The sequence below is a fragment of the Excalfactoria chinensis genome, chromosome 5 (assembly GCF_039878825.1).
Source record: "Excalfactoria chinensis isolate bCotChi1 chromosome 5, bCotChi1.hap2, whole genome shotgun sequence".
NCBI lineage: Eukaryota > Metazoa > Chordata > Aves > Galliformes > Phasianidae > Excalfactoria > Excalfactoria chinensis.
This window is the reverse complement of record NC_092829.1, coordinates 45,570,908-45,588,714: the sequence shown is the minus strand read 5'-3', so window position 1 is coordinate 45,588,714 and position 17,807 is coordinate 45,570,908. Positions and strand designations below refer to the sequence as shown.

The 17,807-nt window shown below is 39.1% G+C and overlaps 1 long non-coding RNA gene across 1 annotated transcript in view; it reads left to right on the top strand.

Annotated features, from left to right (window-relative positions):
• Positions 1-17,807, top strand: part of LOC140253486 (uncharacterized) — a 97,456-nt gene that overhangs the window by 58,223 nt on the left and 21,426 nt on the right. The window contains exon 2 of the long non-coding RNA XR_011903869.1: positions 10,545-10,747. This is a non-coding gene — a long non-coding RNA (uncharacterized lncRNA). The remainder of the gene's footprint in view (positions 1-10,544; positions 10,748-17,807) is intronic.

Here is a 17,807-nt window from a genome sequence, read left to right as displayed (position 1 = left end):
GTATAATGCAGTGAGCAGACTCCTTGATTATTAACATACTGATTGTGTACTCTTATTTCAGATGTTAGCTCAGCACTGGGGAAAGAGAGCTGGGGGAATAAAAAATGTAAGACACATGACATGCTTGGGATTTGGTCTGTGAAACTGGAAAAAATATTTACACAGTTAGATCGTGTTATTGTCATTCTTTCCTTTTATGTAATATTTGGAGAAGCCGCTGAATTTTTAGTTCTTACCCAAAGCAAGCCACACCTCTGAGCATTGTAGGAGTGGGGATGGGTTCAGCATGTCTCCATCCTTTCTTAATCCTTTCATTGATGTACTCATTAGTGCTGGCACAGTGATCATCTGATGCGTTCTCTTCCCTCCCAAGCACTTCCTTAAGCTCAGCATTTACATCCGTGTTGAACTAGGAGCCCAGCAGCGGGGACTCTCCAACGCTTGCCTCTCCAACGCTTGCTGGGTGCTGCCCAGCCATGCTCCTGTTTGTGGCTGCTGGATGCAGAGCCTCACGCGCTCCCTGCAGCTAACCACATCTTTGTCGCCAGCCCTCAGTAAAAGCTGCAGAGTCAGGAACCCCGCCTTGCTTGATAGTGCATGAAAATAGCCCCTCAAGTACAAGCCACAGCGATCGACGTGCTTTGTATTCCCTGGCCAGAAATAACTCTGGTGGGTATTAGTTGCTGCATCCTGTCACCAGCTACTTAATGGTTTACAATGCTTTCATTTATTAATAAGGCATTTTTGATGCCTTAGTCATAGAAAATACAGCAGATACTTTCTGTATTACGCAGTATTTTCATCCTGCGGGTATTGTATCTTCTTTTAATTTGCATTCTGTTATTTTTGTGAAGGAGCTTTCACTTTTGGTTAGTTTCAGAGCCCACCCTGGATATCCCCTGGATGGGCTGAAGTACATTAGCTAGGACATTAACTAGCATTAATGTGGAAATTCAGAATCCAAACAGAACTTGTCCTGTTGCCCAACAATGAGTCATTGTCCTTTTTCTCTTTTTAGCCAACAGCAGACTCAGAAGCTGTGAGACAGTTTCCTGGAGATAAGAGATAAATCGGAGGGAAACCTGGCATAAAGATGATGGTCAAGCTGCAAGATATCATTTCCTCCAAAGCCCCTACATACTAATTAACCATTCCAAGCATATTTTCAACAGCATTTAGGGATTTCCTCATCAAAATAAACTTCCTCCCATGTTATCTTCATTTTTGACATCCGGTGCTACAGTCTGATAGAAGAATCAGGGTTAGAATTCTTAGTATTGGGTTGTGTATGTGTTTCTGTGTGTGTATATGCACAAGCACCACACACACACACGCACACGATTGAAGCTTTGCCAGTATTACTTAGGAATTTTAATGCCTCCTCCAAAGTCCTCTGTAGTCAGCAAGAGATTTTCTGTTAACTTCAATAGTAGCAGTATCGAGCCTCTATCCTTCCGCATCCAGATTTTTTCATTTATGCCTTATGACTTGTTTATAACAAACTACAGATGGGCTTGAGTCATAAAGTTCAGAGTATTTGGTTTAGAGGTTTTGCTTTGGGCCCATCCCTTTAATGTACTGCTTATTCCAGACCTGCCTTTTAAAAGGAAAATATTGTCAGAATGAAAGTGTATGTGCAATAAACAAACTTCTCATTTCCTTCCTCTTAAGTTTTTCCTCTTCTGAAGCTGATTCCTTAACTGGACAATTAGTTTTAGGACTGCCATTGAATGCAAACTTGTCGTACCTGATTTGCAATCTTTTCTGTTTCAAGTGCTATCAATTATTTTCTAACTAGATGCTCCTGTGGGATCAGCTGTCACTAAGAGCAAATTTGAACACAATGGGTTGCTTCCTATTTCCAAAAGAATCTGAAGACTGTCAAAGCTTGACAGGCAGCTCCAGTTTTAAGATGAAACAGATAAGTCGGGTTTCCCTGTTAGGTGCTTTTGAACACAAGTAGATAAAGGAAACATTGTTTCCAAAGAGGGAATGCCATTTATAGTTCAAATTCAATCTTATTAAGAACAAACTGCAGTTGCTTTAAACACACAGTCAAATACATTTGCACTGCAAGAGATAATAAAATACCAGTAGGTCTTTGTAAATGTTTCTGCAGACCTTGCTGCACTTACAAATATGACTGTTTTTAATTTTTAATAGGAGATTGAGTGAAATACTTTAAAAGTTGGTGTATGGTAGAACCTAACCGTTGTGTAGATCATGTAGATAAGTTATGGATTTTGTAAACAAATATACTGACAGTATAATATACTGGCAGTTAGATTTGTCTAACCCTGGTTTTGAAAATGTGTCATGAATTGGATGCCTTGGTAGTTATTTATGTACATTGCACATGAAGATCAAGAGTGTGTTGCTTTAGTGATGTCGTAAGTGAGAAGTGTTACAACATTTAGACCTACGTTAGCAGTAGCTTTGTTTTGTTCTAAGCAACTTTTGCTTCAGGATAAGATAATGCTATTGAATCATTTATTTGTGCAAAGAGTTGTGAGAATATCATTGATTGGGGAAAATATTATTCTGAGAGGTGCTACTAGTGGTTAGTGGTTCCAAGGTCTGAAGTGTTCCAGGTGTCCAGAGAAGAGACTCACTGTTGGCTTTGACACACTTATTTATTACCTGCTTGAGGAAACTGAGTAGTCCTTCCAGTCTCCTTCTGTTGGAAAAGTCAGTCTTTTTGCACATCTGGTTGGCGACCAATGTGTCAGTTGTTTGCTTGTGTCTGCTCTGTGTCTTCACCCACTACGTAAAAGGCAAAGAACTCTTTGCAATGCAAGGCAAAAGAACTTTCTTACTTGAACAACTAATCACGTGCCTGTTAACTGCATGAATTACTCAGTTACAAAAACTTCTGATTTTGTTGGAATTGTCTTACTGAATGAAAATTTGACAGGTGTTGTAGGACTGTTGTTCAGATGCACGTGCAAAATCTAGCTGGGAGAGGGAGAGAGTATTTTTTTCTTCCTCTCTCTAAAATAAGAAACAATCACAGCAGGAAATATGAAAGGAAGTCATGATGATTTGAATTTGACTTTTGCAGACAGTGTAACATTTCAAGCTTAAATGTTTTGAAAATCTTCAATTAAGACCAACATCAAGACAGAGAAAAATTCATTCAAAAGGATTACAGTTGAGAAAACACCAAGGAATGGTACACATTCTTAGACAGAGAAGTATTGTACAACATGAATATAGGTGCTGCAATGCTGATGGATTGTTTCCAGAGTGGATCAAAAGGAAGAATTTTGGCCACAAAGGTAACTCATGCGATATACCAAATGGAGGAAAGCAATGTTATTTCCACTTGCAAAATCATAGGGCTCCATTGCCACACTTTCACAATCACCAAATTAGAATCAGGTGTTAATTAGCACTTGTGTTTGGCAAGCTCCGTTTATTGAGAACATTTGCCTTGGTCAGACATTTGATTATTTTGGCTCTGAAACCTGGTTTACATTGATTTAATCATTAGAATACCCTCTTTTAAGGCTTTCAGATGATGCAATTAAGTGCAAGTACCACATCTCCTGCACAGCAACAAGGATCTCAACAGTTATGATTAATCCAATAGATACAAATAAGTGTAATTTTCTACCATGTAGCGGGGTCTAATTCTGTAGCAGTGCATGTGTCAATTATTAACATAATATATCTTTTGCTTGCCCACTGCTATCATTGTTCATTGTTATGTTTATATATCTTGATGTAATTCTAGGCATCTTTACTGAGTTCCCAAAGGAAGAACACAAAATGTTTATTGCATGGAGATGTGAGAGTACACATCCAATTTGAAACTCCAGCCATTCACAAAAAGTCTCAGTCTTATGATTGCATCCAGAAAGCAAATGGAGACTGTGGCACAAGTGTTGTACAAACTTATCTGCCTTCACAAGAAACACTCACTCATTCTTAAGTCATCGGTTCATAAATAAGATATTTCCTTTCAGAAGCTGTTCATCTGCTTCACCATGTGTATTCATCTGCTTTCCAAGACCTTGGTGGCAGCCCAGATATTTCGGAGTATTCTTTTAAACATTTCTGCTGCTTGTGTTATTGTATAATTTGGAACAATTTGCTAACAATCTAAACTTACATATTTAAACTAACATCTTCCATTTTTAATGGTCAGTATGAGGGCACAATAATGGTTTACCTGCAATTTAAAAATCTTGCTTCTGCTTTTTGATAGTGAGTAATGATGCAGTGCAGTTGAGATTTTGCTATCAGTTGGAGAATACGGGAAATACTGTGGTAAAATTAATAACGTTATTCTTATTAAACTTGCCACTCATACATTCACTTTTTACATTTCAGTGCTGCATTTAGTTCTGACAGGAAGGGCTTTCATTATCTTTACCTTAAGTAATCAATACTCTACTCTACAAGCATGGCTGGAGTTTCTAACAGACCTACTGGCCAGAACCAAGGTGTCATTATTTAGCACTTAGTATTTAATTTAATTCCCATATGACAGAATAAAAACACCCTGACAAAAGGAAGTCATCTCTCAGAGGAGTGCTAAATGTACTCCTTGAATAGCCTTACAATGGTGATTTTTATCAGATGAGTTGTCTGCCAGGTTTTATGAATCAGTGCTCATGTTGTGGATCCACCAGGGGTTTGTTCTTCTCTCCATGACAATGACATTTTAGGGAGTAATGAGGAGGCAGCTGCTTAGATCAAGTGGCAAAGGCTGTCCACTCCTAAGCCTGTAGCCAAAATCAACAGTGTGTCTTTACAGTTGATCTAGGGAATGATGTTACAAAAATGGGATGTTTGCACTAATGACTTAGTCAAATACATCTGGAGCCCTTTTCCCTGAAGAAATGAAACTGGTGTAATAACACAGCACAGTCTCCTTATTATGTAAATCATGAGGCAGAAAGCTGAGGATGTTATTTAAAGAAAACTGAAGAAAGCTGAAGATTTGCTCGAGTAATTTCCCGTTTTTACCCCTTATGAGATCTTGCAGATGGCAGGAAGGAATAGAAAAAGATGCAAACCATCTAGCTTCCAAATGTGAGACGATTCTCTTCTTACAGTGAGTATTTAAGCCACTGAAAACATGGGGTTTTCTACAGCAGATGTGTCTGAATGCTTTTTGAACAAGAAAACTAATCCAGACTTTATGTATGTTGGAAATCAAGGTTACCACTGGTGGTGGGATTCTGGAGACATTAATTTTAAAAGGTGCTTTAAGACACACTCTGGTTTCGAGCCCAGCAAATCTCTTTAGCTTGAAAATGGAATTTTCCTACTTGTCACTCTAACTGAAACTTGGATACAATGGGAAACTGGGAAAGAATGAACGAGAATGTTTTCTCTGATTTTTGACTGGTTGTGCGGAGTTCATCTTTAATTCATCTAAAGTTTGCTGTCAACATTTTGACTTATTTTTTTCAAGTCATTTGGGATCGTGGCAATTTTTTTGGAAGACTTTTCTCCCACAACTTGATTGAAAATGTAACATCTAGAAATGAAAGTAAAGCTTTATGGGTTGCTGCAGGTGAATGAAGAGATATGAGCCTACAGGCCATTCCCTAAGCTCTTATCAAAGCCACTCTAGTTCCCTCACACAGAAAAAAGACAACCAAAACAACTCAGTCGCTTTACTCTTCTGGCACAGCAAGATTTTTCTAAGTAGATAAAGCAGATCTATGCAAGAGACAATGTTAAGGGCAGAATTCAGAGATAAAGTTCTCTAGGGGGTGCTGACTGCCACAGTGCACACCAGAGTTTGCTTGACTTGCCCGTCAAGGCCGATTCCTCTTACATTTCAAGTTCAGCACAGGAAAAGGTGTGGAGGTGTCAGTGCATCGCAGCTTGGTGTGCTATTGGAAAGAACTCAAGTGCTTCAGAGATGAGATGATTACATGTATGGATTTACATAAATGAGAACAGAGAAGAGTTACCTTAAGATCTGGAGGCTTACCTAGAGCTGAGATGAGGCAGACAACCCACTATACTGCTCTACATCATTTGCTGCTCTTGAATTTGCAGAATATATGTTATGGCTTATTGTGTATAGTTCAGGTGTTGGTCAAGATATTGATGACTTTCACTGATTCAGCAGTTTCAATCCAGTGTAACTTTTCTTACAGGAGAACAATGTTTTGCACTTCAAAAATCAGCCTTTTTCTTACTACTACTTGGTATTTTTTCCCCCTAATTTGCGTAGTGCATCTTGTTTATGGGGACCAATAACTTTCAGCACATATGAGTAAACTGTTAATATGAAACAAAGCTTTAGCCAGCAGTCAGAAGTGATGACTACAGCTAAGTAAAATGTTCCTGTATATTAGAGAAGCAAGATTTTCCATTCTGCACTGAAAAATCCAAAGACTTCAGTTACCTCATCAAAGACAGCAAATCATCACGTACTCTCCCTCTGTCTGCCCTTGCCCTAGCCAAGTGTTCAAGGCTCCAGCTGACAACCTCTGCTGAATCTCAGTGGGGCAGCAGAAGGAGTTACTCATGCATGTGGAAAGGCACAAGGAGCAAACCTGTGTCAGATCCTCTGTTATTGTAGCTTGTTTTTAAATAATATTGATAGCAGCTAAAAAGACTTGATGAAGAGTTCATGGTGATAGCCTCTAACAGAGAGCAGATAGCTGGCAGCAGTAACACCTTAAACCCTAACTGTTAGCTCCAGGAACACTGATCCACAGGATCACTTCCTACATTTTTTCCCCTTTTTCCATATTTGCCTGCTCTTATTTCTGGTTTATTGGTATCTGCTTTCCTAACATCTTTAGGCTTCAGAGTGCATGATAATTCACTAGTTTAAAGACAGTTAGAATTTTTACAGGTTTATAGACATCCGTCTAAATACACAGAAGAGAGACTCAAGCATTCCCCTAGTTGAAGGCTATGTGAAGTATATGTTTTGCACCTCCTAATCTCACAATCTGTATTTAATAGCAAGAAACTAATTATAGGACTGCATGAAAGTTTTCTTTCTGACTGTGTCAATATTCACTTATATAAACAGGATGTTTGCATACTCAAAGGCATCATCAGCTACAGATATGGTACTACCTTCAAAAATCTTATTGATTAATTTTACTATTAGGCTCTTTCCATTTATTTTTTTTTCACCTCTGAATAGCCTGATCAATAGGATGAGTGTTTCAATTTGCATGTATCTTTAGTCTTGAATGTTTGTATGGCTTGCAATTCAAGAGTGAGGTACTGAGGCTCTCTGCTAAAAAGCAGGGGCTTATTAGTCATGTCTTGATTGGCTATAACATAGACCAAGTTAAAAGCCTTAATGACGTAATGTTCCGCTGAAGATAGCAAAGCATACTTCCCTGCACTGTTGGGATCTGGGTTCAAGCAAGAACTTATTATTTCTGAAATATGGAATGCATTTGCACTTGGAACACATGTCCTTTTTATGTCCTCTGGTTCATGAGCTGGTTGCAAAGCTACAAATTTGCTATAAAATTCCTTTTAAGGTGCAGTGCTGCTAGAAATTTGTAGAAAAATAGAGGCTCTTTCATCCTTTGTATTTAAACATGCAATTTGCTTTAACAGGATTTGATCAACCATTAAAACCCACTCTGTGTTTTATGTGTTTAACAAAAAACATACTTGCACAAGTAAAATAGACTGCATGAAAGGCTCCAATACACCTATTTATGTTTCACGTATAACAAGGTCTTGCAGAACCCCTTTTGTCCTGAGGAGTTTAACACCCCCAGTGGAAGGCTGAGCCCCCTGGAAGGAGAGCTGTGGCTCAGCACCTTGCCAGCCCAATGCCTTTGCTCCTTAGGGCTTTGGGTTGGCAGTCCCAGAGCACAGGCTCTGTTTCAATGAGAGGAGTGCTCCAATATAGTGCTTAAGTCAAAGCATACCTATGATTAATTCCAGCAGTCATCTCTCTTGTCAGAGAATGGCTGGCCAAGTGGTCAGTTCAAGGGGCTCCATCTTAGCTGAAATGTTGGGGTGCTGCTGGAATATGAAGCACAAGGAAAGCTTCAAGGTCCAGAGAGTTTTAAAGTCTGGGAGAGAATGCTAGGTCCTTAGAAGTGTTTACATGGAGTGTCTAATGCTAAATGTCTCTGATGTCACTAACATGACACTCAAAAGGAAGTGTTTGAGTATTTGAACATGTATGAGTATTCAAAGTTTCATCTGAAAGACATGCGAGGGTCTCTTCTGATAGGACAAGGGGAAATGATTTCAAACTAAAAGAGGGGAGATTAAGAGGGAGAAGTTTTTTACAAGAAGGGCGTCGAGGCACTGGCACAGGTTGCCCAGAGTGATGGATGCCCCAAGGTCAGGCTGGATGGGCTCTGAGCACCTGATCTAGCATATGTGTGCTTGTTCATTGCAGCAGAATTGGACCAGATGACCTTTAAGAGTCCCTTCCAGCTCAAATGATTCTATGATTCTATGAAAACTGAGTATTAACTAACTCTTTCATTTTTACAAATGACTATTAGCTATAGAATTACAAGTTTTGCCTTTTTGGTTGTTGGTTTGTTTGTTTGTTTTGTGAAGATTTTTTCATATAGTTTTGTTTGTTTACACAGATATGCAAAGCTTTGTTTTCTTGCAGACATCAAACAACAAAGAATATTTATTTGCTGTTCAAAAGCCTTTTCACAAGCAGCACTTAGCTCAAAAGCCTGTTCTGTTAGATTTCCTCAACATGACTTTTTTCCAGTGCATCTTCTAACTTTGTGTTTATTTGTTTATTTCTTAGTTTGTTCTTTTTCTTATTTTTTTAGTCTTCTGTCCTTAACTCTCCATTGCTTTCTCTTGCTTTTGGGGGGATATTTTTTTAATCTTTTCAAAAACACACAAAACTGATAACCAGAAAACCTCAACTGACTGAGTCTATATGTCTGTATTGGAGGTACTGTGGTTTCAACTATCAGATCCTGTAAAATTATTTATAGATTACCAGGAAGACACCATAAACGTAAGCACTGGTGGAATATCAAGAAATTAATTGTGTGAAAAACACAAACATTTCAAAGATATTTTCAGTCTTTGAACTAAAAATTTGAAATTTATTTGATATCTTGTGCTCTATATTTCTATAGGGATTTTGTTTTCCTTGCTGTCATTAGCAGCAGTATATTAGAAACTGTTAACTACACATTTCGTGTTTTCTTTCCTTTTTGAAATTGTTTCTGACTATGAAATCCCAATAATTTCCCATCAGTTCAATGGATACAGCCAGGATTACAACTGACTGAGTTATTGTGATTTATAAGATAATAATAAATAAGTATTATCCTACTTTTCACACATGTTCATCTATTTAAAGCTAAGGATTACCTCTGTGTAACTAGTTTTAAAAGAATATTTTACCATGCAGGGTTGTCATATTTGCCTTCTTGTTCTTTATTAAATCTCAAATCTTTTGACTGACCAAGTGATCCTAAGATCTCTGAAATATTCTGTCATCTTCCTAATTGGATACACTGATGTTTGCTGGAAAACAGATGTGATCAACTGCAGTCATCTGTGAAGCTGAAACAAAATGCAGCATGTTTTCTTAGGAAAACTTTATCAGTAACTTTACCTCCTCACCAAACATAGACATAATCCATAAATAAAAGAGTTGCTATTTGATGAGAAGGAGGAAATTCTATCTTAGCCAATGACAGGGAAAGTGAAATGTGGTCACCCAGAATTCCTGCAATCAAAGCCTACTCATGCTTACTTTAATTATTCTGATGTGCGTTCCCATTCAACTTTAATAGTACTGCTTGTACCAGTAAAAGGTTCTCAATTGCAAGGGTCACGTTTGCTTTGTTTTCTTTGTTTTCTTCATCTGTGGTTTAGACTTAGAAAGGCTGCACAAAGGACAGGGATCCTTTGAGAGAGTCCAATGTTTGCTCATTCCTGCCTTGCCTGGGAGAGACCAGCACAGATCCAGTGGTTGATTTTGGGAATGCCCTGGTAGCAACAGAGTGGGAGGGAGGAGGCTGCTCTTAAGAAGCCGCAGGACTCAAAACCAAAGCAAAAGGTGTTGTTGGATGGCAAAAACTGGATGGCAAAACTCACTGGCTACCCAGAGTAAAGAACAGAGGAAATCAATGAAATCAAATTGATCAGTCAAGGAGGTGACTGCAGCAATTGTTGCATTTTTGTATATTTTATTATTTGTAATTTTAGCTTTAATTTCACCAATCCCAGTGAGTACTGGAAAGTAAAAAATTATTTAGCAAAGTTAGATGGAATTGGAAACACATCTACAAAGTACAGTTATGGTTGAGTAACTTTATTTTTTGTGAGGGCTGCAGAACTGGTGTGGAGGGAGGAGTACTGCAAATGCTATTTATTTTGATCAGTGGAGAATTTGATACATCCAAGAATTTTAGAGAGTTTTAGTCTTGTTCAAAGCTTCAGATGGGTTTAGTCTGAGGCTTTGGCAGTCTGTGATGGAGTCATACTTGGGACTCACCTCTGCTTTGTATGTAAATGGTGAAGTTATTTACATAAAAGCTATCTTATTTTCTTGGAAAATGTTGTTTTTCAGTCAGCCGCTCTTTATCTTTGTACAGGGTCAGGTCTGTCTTGGAGAGCTCATCCCCACAGAAGCAAGAGGGAGGCTGCGCCAGTAACTCCTGTGGGAGGTCTAGCTGGGAAGCCATCTTTGGCAGCACTGCACTATCCCAGGATTTCAGCCTATCACAAGGACTAGCTCGGCTCCTGCCTCTAGTGCTTTGGTCTGCTTGAAAACTCAGACATCAATAAAGCAGTTAAGGTAGGTGACATCTTTAGGTATTATTTACCTGTTAAAGTTAAGGCACATCTTCCTTTTCTGTGAAAATCAAACTTCTTTTGTAAGCATACAGCTTTAGGAACTGTGAGATCTACAGTCACTGGAGTTCTGCAGTGCTTGTGCTTTTATCTTGGTACGGTTTAGTACAGAGACCTCGCAGACATCTAAAAACTTTTCAGGATAAATTTATAATTAATTTTATTTGCAATAATAATGTCAATAATCAAACTGAAATCAAAGGATGGGTAGGGATTTGACTTTAGATTGTCATTCTTGTGCATTTCTGAGCTCATTCAGAATAGATAAGAAATCATAAGAATAAATTAGTGAAATGGTATTGTGTCTTTTCTGAGGACACAGGCCCCCCTCCCAGTTTCCACGAAAACTGTTCTGCAGCCGGCTGCTTCTGCAGCTGACATTTGGCTTACTGAGCCAAATCCATATCTGAGGGCAGACCAGAGGGAATGTTGTGTATTCTGGTTCCTGAGAAATGAAGCAGACAAGGGCTATTTCTAGTGGCCTTATAGGTCCAGTGTGGGTGGCTGAGAACTTTCAAAGTCCCCCCTTTCAAAACTGAGCACATTGGTAGGAATTTTGAATAAAGCTCAAAACATTGAACACAGAAAAGGAGGAGACTAAAGCGGTTTGTTGTCATGGCACAAATGATATCTCCCTTTCCTGAAACAAGAATGTTTTCTTCAAGAAACATAAAAAGCAATGAATAAGAAAAAAATATATGAGAATAAATTTAAATATTAGAAGACACTAAAACCTAGGAAAAGTGTCCTGGCTTCCTTTCTTCAGAACAGTTTGTTAGGCTTCTGATAAACTAAGAAGAACAGAAAATGCTGTCACCTTGGGCCAACAAACAAACAAACAAAATGCTTGCAGATGTGTGGAAAGCTCAAAATAGAGACATTTTATTTCTTTACAAAGTATGCAATAAAATTCAGCCAGTCTATGTGATTATGATAAGGGGGAGGAGGGAAAATAACAAGGCAATGAAGGTCAAAGATTTTTAAACTCGAATACTTAGTTCTGGGTATTTCTTAAAACAATAATTGAGAGTGGCTTCTAAATCACAGAACTTCTCCCCAAACCATTTAAAGTAAAATTTGTCTTCTTATGATGATTTAATCCAGTATTCTTTATTCAGTGAAGGGAAGCATCTATATGCTATTTCTGTTTTGAATGGCCTTGGTTTTGAATCCTTGCTTACTCTAAATATGACCTGAGATGGTTTCTTCTGAATGTTAGAAGATGAAGGAAGTAGAGGGTACATTGTTTCTAAAATGTAGTCTAGTGAGAAACCTTGATAAATGTTTATGTTCCATTTTTAAAGCGTCTTGAGAACAGACGTAGTCTGCAAGGAAAGAGGGGCAAACTAGTAGGTATTTCATTTTTATCAAAGACCAGCCATACATAAATTGCTACACAATGGCAATTGCATGCGGGGGTAGTGCCTGGACTTGTAGTGAACCATAGCATTTCATAAACTTGTAGAGCTAAGCATAAAGTGCTACTATTGGGATTCTGCATGACCGAGTATTTGCTCACTTAAACCCCAGGGTAGAGGAGAAATTTTCATGGAGCTTATAGTGATTTATAATGGGAAGCATAGGCTTTTTCATAGACATTGTTCTCACTGACAGTGTAAAGAAAGAGAGCACTAAATCTCTTCTCATCATAACTAATGATTAAGTCAGCAGCTTTTTTGGCGAATACAGAATGCCCTTCTACAAAAACAAAGTATTCTATTGTGATGTATTACATTTAAAAAACCCATAAGTATCCCATAAGGCTATTGCAATATTTTTAACTAGATCTTCCCTCTTTGTCACCATATTGAAATAAATGGAATGTGTCAGACTGAGTAATGCTCTTTCAATAAGTTTTTAGGAGCTCACTTAGAAGTTTGGCAAAATATAAAGAAACGAGGAAAACTTTCTCAGGATCCTCTATGGCCTGAATGAAAGATTGGTCCATTAAGGAGAAAAGCTTATGCTGATGCTGACACTAATAAATGGGATGGGGAAGGATATTTCTGCTTAGTTTGGGCTACCTTGCTCCAATTTGGCTGCTTCAAGTTGCCCTCTGAAATAAATCAGCCAGTTGATGATGATGCATTGCGTTACAAAGTTCCCATCAATATAATAGGAAAATCAGTTTTGTTTGAGTTCAGATGCGAACTCACCCTCAACTTTTAAGAGTCAAAGGGACAGCAGTCACTGAAAAATTAACCTCCCTGCATCTGCTGTTCAGACCTGCATTTGAACTACTGCATTCTTCCTTTGGAGGGTATTTCTGTTATTTACTCCGGATACTGAACTTGCTTTGACTTCATATGTGAAGTAGAAGAAAATGCCGTGCATTTATTAGGCTGTCCCTTCCCCAGTGCTTTCATTTCAGATGCTATTTCAACACTACTGAAGTCAGTGATAAAACTACTACAATCATTGCCAGAGCCAGGCTTTTTCTTTCTATTATTTTCACTGCTGAGGAAAATTTTGAGTAGGTGGACCTTCAGAGTCAGATCCATCTTGGATTTCAGCCCTTTTTAGTCTCTTTAACAAATACGTTCCTTAAAATATTTTGTAAATTAAAACACTTAAGACCTGCCTCCTCGTTGCTCCTAAATGGGAAAATTTGAAGTCGAAATATTGGGCAATGGGAAGGAATTGTATTTAGCTGTGGTGCTATCTCTTAGTAATAGTTAGCCTTTAGGGCTCTAGTGATCTCCATGTTGCAACTGCTGCATTTCCATACCTACCATCTTTCATTCTTCAGAAAAAAAACACCTAGATTAGTCAGAATATGTCTTCAAGGGGTGCTTCTCTTGTGACACTGACTGTACAGTGCGTTCTTATACTAAGTAGGTTAAGCATTTCAGAAATGTTTAGAAATCTTGCCCAGTAAGTACTTTTTTACATCGCTGTAATACAGCCTTTCCTGAATGTTACGTCTGGAATCCTAGCCACAGTGCACAAAAATTACAGTTGGGTAAAGCGAGCGCTCTCAGACTAATGAATTCAGCTTTCCTTTTTTTCCCCCTTTGCCTCACAAAGGTCCTAGTCAAGAGTGGGATAGAAGGAAATCCCACTAGAGCCCAATAATGCTGCTTCTTTCCAGAGGGAGTCACTAGAAAGTAATTTATTTCTTCAGCGTGCAACTAGAGGTTCTCATTTATCAAAGGTTTCTGCACACTGCTTCTATGGCCTTCGTTATCTCAGGGACAAGGGACTGAGGTTGTGACCCAAAAAGTCTATTCCTACTGGATAACCCTGGTTGTTCCTTTTTTTACTCAAACATCAAATGCAGGCCTACTGGACATATAAGGCTATGTTCATAGCTGGAGTTTGAGCAGTATTTATAAGGTATGAAAAGCTACAGTTCTTCTGTCTTTCTCTATCAGCATCAGCAAGGCACTACAGGCTAGAGTAACACTATCAGCTGCATTCCTTTGCCTCCTGAGCCATGGGCAGCTCTGATTTTCGGACATGCTTTACTTTTTTTTTTTTTCCCTCCTCTGCTTTTCTCTACTGTTGCGTCTTTCCCATCAAGGGAATTCGCCCTCAAGTTCAGATTGCACACAGTTTGGAGATGCAGCGGAGAATCAGGCCTTTGTGAGCATGTGAAGGATGCTTTCCTTGACCTGTCAGAGAACATATTTTACTTGATGAGAAAGAATGCTGGGCCGAATTCCTCTCTACTGTAAGCAGACCGATAGAGGAGGACTTAGCTAGGGATGAGAGTGGCCTACTTTGTGCAGTGGACAGTCTCCTAAGCAGACAACGCTTATTGTTTACAGTGTAGTGGCTGCTTTTCTGGTCCTTTAAGTAATGGTGGGTTTTTGTACCAAACAATGCAAATAGGAAGTCATTTGTTTGCGAGGACCTAATCCTGAAGCCCTTATTTGGTGGAAGTTAAGCTCAGCCTTTACTCAGATAAACTCTACTTGGACTCACAAGGAGTTTGCCCAAGTGAGGACAAGAAGAGGACTGTGAGAGTGCACTGCCTGGTTTTGTCCAAAAGACAAAGATACTTTACATTAAAAACACATACTGAAGAAAACAGAGTCGCACACAATTACTGACTATATGCATGTGGCACTGTACGTGTGCACATGGACACAATTGCACACTAATCTAATCAATACATTCATTTCTTATTAGGACATAATTACACATCCCAGGAGGTTGGAACAGAAAAGTCCCATTAACCCCTCATGCCCTTTTCAGCTTTCCTATGCCTTTCCATCTAACAGACCTCTGTGTCACTCCTCTCATTAGCAGTTACTGTCTATGACATTGTTACATAAATAAGGATGTCGACCTGTCAGAATGGGTCACTCAATTCGAGGGTGATGATAAATATCTGTCCCTCTGAATTAGGCCAAAGATACCAGAGTACAGGACAGCTACTGTTGATTATTGGATAGTTAATGTATAGAGGACAAAAGGTGCTGAGGCCTGGTCACTCTTTGGATCATTAATATGGATTTAGGCCTATTATTAAAAAAAACACATGCAGGCATAAAACTAGGTTAGCAAGAACATGCGTAACTTTCAGTTTGGGACTGAACGTATAGATGGTGGGTAGATCTGTGGTGCTAAAGGTGTGGCTTTTATGTGAAATTAACGGCACTTTTAGATAAGCACAGTATTTGGGGATCGGGCAGCAAATGGTTTGTGTTTCTCCATGCTTACGAATGAAGTAAAAGGCATGGTGGATGCCTTTAAGTAAGCTGAGATGATTCCAGGAGGCAGGATATACAGTAGAACAGTATTCAGCTCTGAAGCAGCTAGAGAGCTGCTGCTGAGGTGTATCACATGGCTTGGTCTGAAAACCATCAGTTATTGCCAAGACTTTTCTGAAACTGCCTTATTTTCTAAACACTTTCTACTTAAATAATGAAGGGACCGGAGAGTGTCTGTAACCTCAGTTCATTCTTTCAGTGATGACTATCTTCTTCGTTTGGTGACAGATTTTTCTTTCAGGTAGCACTTAATTGTGATGCAACACGCTGCTTTGATTTTAATAGCTGACAAATTAAAAATATCAAAGCAATTTTGTAGACAGAAGCTCTTTCCATTCCAAATAAGGACAAATTAAGACTCCTTTCCAGAAGACTCAATACTGTAACTCACTGAAAATGCTAAATGCTGGGCGGGAAGATCCCTTAGGATTTGTTTATCTAGAAGTCTAATTGCAGCATCCACAACTTTCCCTGAACTCAAGGACTCAGTGTTTCACAGGCTCAGACTGTTATTGTTCTTGAAAATCTGTTACAACAGTTGGCTCTGAATGGGAGATCCAGTCTGGAAGGGAGCTAAGTAACCTGCAGTGAAGATGGTGTAAATATAGCAGCATATTTTTTGCCCTTTGATTAGTTTTGCTGTACTAACCCCTGTACTGCCACTGAGCTCTGAGAGATGTGGCCACAGCATTTTCCTAGGAGCAAGTCTCTGCCAGCTGGTGATGCTGCCACACGTGCCAAGTCGGTAGTGCAAAGTAGCTGTGATTCTCTCTGCATTTCCCTCTCCCTCATTTTCTCCTCCCACAGTGAGCAACTGTTAGAAGGAGTATCTCTGCTTTCTTGGCACAGTGGTGCATGGAGAAGTTCTGCTGGCTGTAGTTAGAAATCTCAGTTACACTGGTGATGGCAGTAAGCAATCTTCTGAGCTCAGGAGGGTCAGCAAGTCAACTCCAGTTTGCTAAGACACTGCGCTATTTCTAAAATGCTGATCAGAGCAGAGTCTGTGCATTCTGGCTTATGAGAGCACATTCACAACCTTATCCAGGTTCAGCTATACAGATCTAGAGAGAGAAAATGCAGGCTGATCAGAGATAGGGATATCTACACCTCCTTTATTTGTTTTGTTGCGTGATGCCCAAGAGACCCTCTGCCAGCCCTTTGGAATGTGTGTTTGAGTTGAATCAGTGTTGGCACACAGGAAATCCCAGCAGATAGAGTTGTGCACTGAGCTCAGTAGGGACTCCCTTCTCATTTGTCAAATAAATGGCTCATTAAAATGGTATGAGGAAGGGAAGCAGCAGGAAAACTAGCTAGAATACTGTCTCTTAACAGACATGTTAAGAAACTACCCAAAAGGTGCAATTTGTTTGCTGGATAAAGCATCTATGCTCATCAATTTCCAAATCCACAGTGCAGAGCTGTAGCATCCCCTGTCCCAGAGGTCTTTGGATTTCAGTGGCTGAGGAAATGTAAGTTTTCCAGCCCTCACTGGGGAAATATAGTGTGCTCACAGTGTATTCAGTAAATATAACAAGAGCTTTGTACGAATCTTTGCAGTAGTCTCATCACTGGGTGTTCCTGCAGGCTGCCATTTTGGCTGCCACACCAGTTTCTGTTGGTGAACACCAGCTGCTGTAACTTGACTTGAGGACAAGCTCTGGAACTGTGGCTGATGTGGGAGCTGTGCTGGCAGATTTATATCTTCAATGGATGAGGCCCAGCAGGGAACATCTGCTGTATCCTGTGCATGAATTGTATATCAGCACTTTATAAGGGTTATCAAAAGGAGTTAAAAACATGCTGTTCCCAAATCTATTTCTTCCCATTCAAATTGTAGTCACACGTACCATTTTATTTAACTATTCTGTTATTTTATGACTCCATTTTATAATTATTATAGGTAAGATTCATACTCCTCTATGAAATTTTAGAATGAATTTGCCTTAATTTTTTTTTCTTTTTTTTTTTTTTTCTTTTTTTTTTCTGTGCTTGGAACTGCAGTTGTGTGTCTGCTGGAATATATTTTCTTTGAACAAAGCAGCACTTTCCTCTGCAGACTGAGGCTTTTGAGGTCTAAAAGTTGTACAGAAAGAAAGTAAAACTTCTCATGTAGTTCTAGCAACTGGAATTTAAAGATGTTTTGATCAGAGGCTTCTTCTGAGTAGTCTCTTTAATGCCTAGAAGGGTGACGTTGTAGGAAGGACAAGGTTTCTGCATGGCTTGGAACTGCTGACTGTAGGAATGTAGGAAGATTGCTTACTAATCCTCATATTTCTTTAAGGTACA